Source organism: Aplysia californica, unplaced genomic scaffold (genome assembly GCF_000002075.1).
Source record: "Aplysia californica isolate F4 #8 unplaced genomic scaffold, AplCal3.0 scaffold00409, whole genome shotgun sequence".
In the NCBI taxonomy this organism is placed as follows: Eukaryota; Metazoa; Mollusca; class Gastropoda; order Aplysiida; family Aplysiidae; genus Aplysia; species Aplysia californica.
The window spans coordinates 551,562-554,614 of record NW_004797679.1 but is presented as its reverse complement, the minus strand read 5'-3'; the positions used below and the strand labels follow the sequence as shown (position 1 = coordinate 554,614).

General features: G+C 44.7%; 1 protein-coding gene across 1 annotated transcript in view; it reads right to left on the bottom strand.

Annotated features, from left to right (window-relative positions):
- Positions 1-3,053, bottom strand: part of LOC101851755 (sex peptide receptor) — a gene marked incomplete at its 5' end in the record, with an annotated part of 5,630 nt that overhangs the window by 764 nt on the left and 1,813 nt on the right.

The window sequence follows — 3,053 nt, the reverse complement described above, 5'->3', positions numbered from 1 at the left end:
CTCTCTCTCTCTCTCTCTCTCTCTCTCTCTCTCTCTCTCTCTCTCTCTCTCACACACACACACACACACACACACACACACACACACACTCTTTCACATACACACCCTTGTTCGCTCTCTTTCTCTTTCTTTCTGCCTCTCTCTCTCTATTTCTCTCTGTCAAAGCAAAGATTAACGACCGAAGACGGGTTATCAGCCACGATTGAGACGTTTATGACCGAGGTCTCAAAGGTAAATGTTACTTTCCACTTTCCTGTGTCGCACAATGTCGGCTCAGTGTTGTGGGAGGAGTGTTGTGTTTCACCTGGCCATGAGCGTGAGCTGTCTCTCGAGTAGCTCTGCGCCTTGAGCTAAACCACGCTGGCCACCATGGTTGTGTTCCATACACGGAAGGGCAGACTTGTACTAACACATGTACAGTCTCTTTGGCCTTTTGCGTCTTGATGCACGATACAGCTTTACCTGGGCTGTTGGCTTAGGGGAAGTAGACTCCACGTACAGCATGGCCTAGGTAAACACATTGGGCAGCTCCTTCCCCTCCCCCTGTGTACTCCAGAAGCGATAACTGTAGTGTCCACTTGCAGCAAAAACTCGATTCAGTTTACTGTATGATGGTACCGTGCAACACCACATTGTAAAACGTATAGAACCTCTCAGGGAGCTGAGATATGCTCTATGTAGGCCTACATACAATCTATTTCTACTATCAATAATAATACCAAACTCTCTGGACTTTTGCACCTTTTTATTTCCATGAAGAAAATGCTGAGCACGTGTTTTTGGCAGTAAAATATATCATTTCGGAGACCACTATCCACAACCTTGTGATTTAAAGGCATGGTCCTTTGAGCTTTGCCGTGGGTTCATCGTCCTATTCCATGGCGTGTGGTGGTTTATGGGGCGGGGTTTTCGATTTAACGTTAGAACCAAGCCAAGCGGTTGGGGGAGGGTCGTGAAAACTTCTCGACCCAAAACGAGTTGAATAATTCCATGTTGGAGTGGTGAACAGGAATCGCACTGCAGTCTCCTCCCGATCGCTAACTGACGTAATGAACGTCGAAGTGTCCGAGGTTTTGTGAAGACCTCTGGTAATGCTGCATGTAACTGTAGTCACGTCTGTTGACCGTTTTTGTGGGGTTATATACAACGTTTGTTGTTTTACATTGAAGTTGCGTTCATCAGCATAGTGCGACTGTTCTTCCATACGGTCGCTGTGTACACAGACACATAATGCACAGTGGGGGTTAGGTTTAGAAAAACAAACAAAAAAATAAAAAACAACCAACCAAGATCTGATCGGATTTGGAGTACATGTGAAATGTAATAATTCTTTGCTTGTTTTTTTCTCTTTAGCGCTTTCGTTTCAACAGGGCAGAAATTTTCGAAAAGCACGGTCCAACTTTACAAACCTACAAACATACTAACTTATCATGAGCACAGGTTTTCATTCTCATTTTTGGCCCTCCTCAGAGACTTGAACTTCGATTGTTTCAATCATGTGAGGGCCCATGTCACTGCTCGTTTTCACAACTTTCTTTCTGTCGTGCCTGAATAATTCACCTCTCGCCATCAGTTTCCAGGGCTAAGATCTAATTATCTGACACATATTCTGTGCCCTATGCGTCTTGTCCGGGGAAAAAGGGCCAAGGGCGAAAGTTATGATTCCGTAGGGTGTGAAATACAGCTGCTCCCGGTGTTGAAGTTGGCCCATGTCCTGCCTGGTGTTTTCATGCTGCTACCGTGAAAGCAATCTTCTCTGTCCAGGGCTATTATCTATGGGGCAGATCCTCACTTTTTCGAAGGTATCTACCTGACTCTGTGGTGTGTGTGTGTGTGTGTGTGTGTGTGTGTGTGTGTGTGTGTGTGTGTGTGTGTGTGTGTGTGTGTGCGTGCGTGCGTCTGCTGATGTTTGTTAGATAATCGAACGAGAGGCAGGGGTGTCTTGTACGTCTGCACGCTCTTATTACGGTCAACATGATCAATCTGACGACTCTACCAATAACGATACGTTGACTGGTGTCTGGACTCTGTTGTGATTCGTTAAGAGTTTTTCTGGCCATCACGAAAATATCGTTAAAATAGAAACGAAATATTGCGTTTCTTCTTTTCATATTTGTGAAATCAGAAGGCATAATATCATCGGTTTCTGTTTTAAACCGAAGTGCATCGTCAACCGTTTTATCCGTCGTTCCAAAATCTACTGAATGTTCTGGGTCCTTGGCACAATAAAAAACTTTTTTGGGGGGGGGGGGGCTTTTAGCCAAATCCAGGCATCTCGTTAGTGTTTGCGTTCTGGCTTCGTAAATTAAATCCTGTTGCTTACACGTCTGAACGTTTGTAGGCGAAAGAGGCATACGTCTGTCTTTCAGACAATACCGATCATTTTCATGATTTGGGCGTCAGTTTTACTAAGGCATCAGCATGAGCACACTGTTTTATAGTGTTGAAAACTGTCGTGTTGTTCGGCCTGTTTGTTTCTCTTTGTGTCTAGTTTATGTTTGTAAAAGACAACATAAAAGAGAATGGCTTTTTTCTAGTGAACCGCCGTCTTCATTTGAATCCTTTACGACGGCACTATTTAGCATTCGAAGTTAAGTGAACGGTGATTGGGGGTCAGTGATGGGGGTGGGTGTCACTTGTCTCAAATAAGTGTTTAAGCAGTGCTCTGTTTAGCATCAGGATTCGCTTTCGATCTGGATTAGCAATCTATGGGTCACTGTTTAGCATCACCATTAACAATTATTCCAGAGAAGAGATCTCTTCGAAGTCCTTATTTCAATGCAGCACGAAAAGGAGCTGTTCTGGATCGTACGTCATTGGGCTACGCTGCTTAGAATCTTTACCCGTTGAGTTTTTCCCAGACATGTTGACGAGAAGATTGCTGCACAACATCACCATGACGACGAGGCTAATGGTCACGTGACAGTTTATTTTGTTAGTCCGAGCCTCTGGGAGTTCCCACCACTTCCACGCTGGCGAATAATGCTTAGGGAGTGGAGGTAGAAGTGTCTTCACGTGTGGCTGGTGCTAATGTCCACACACACACACACACA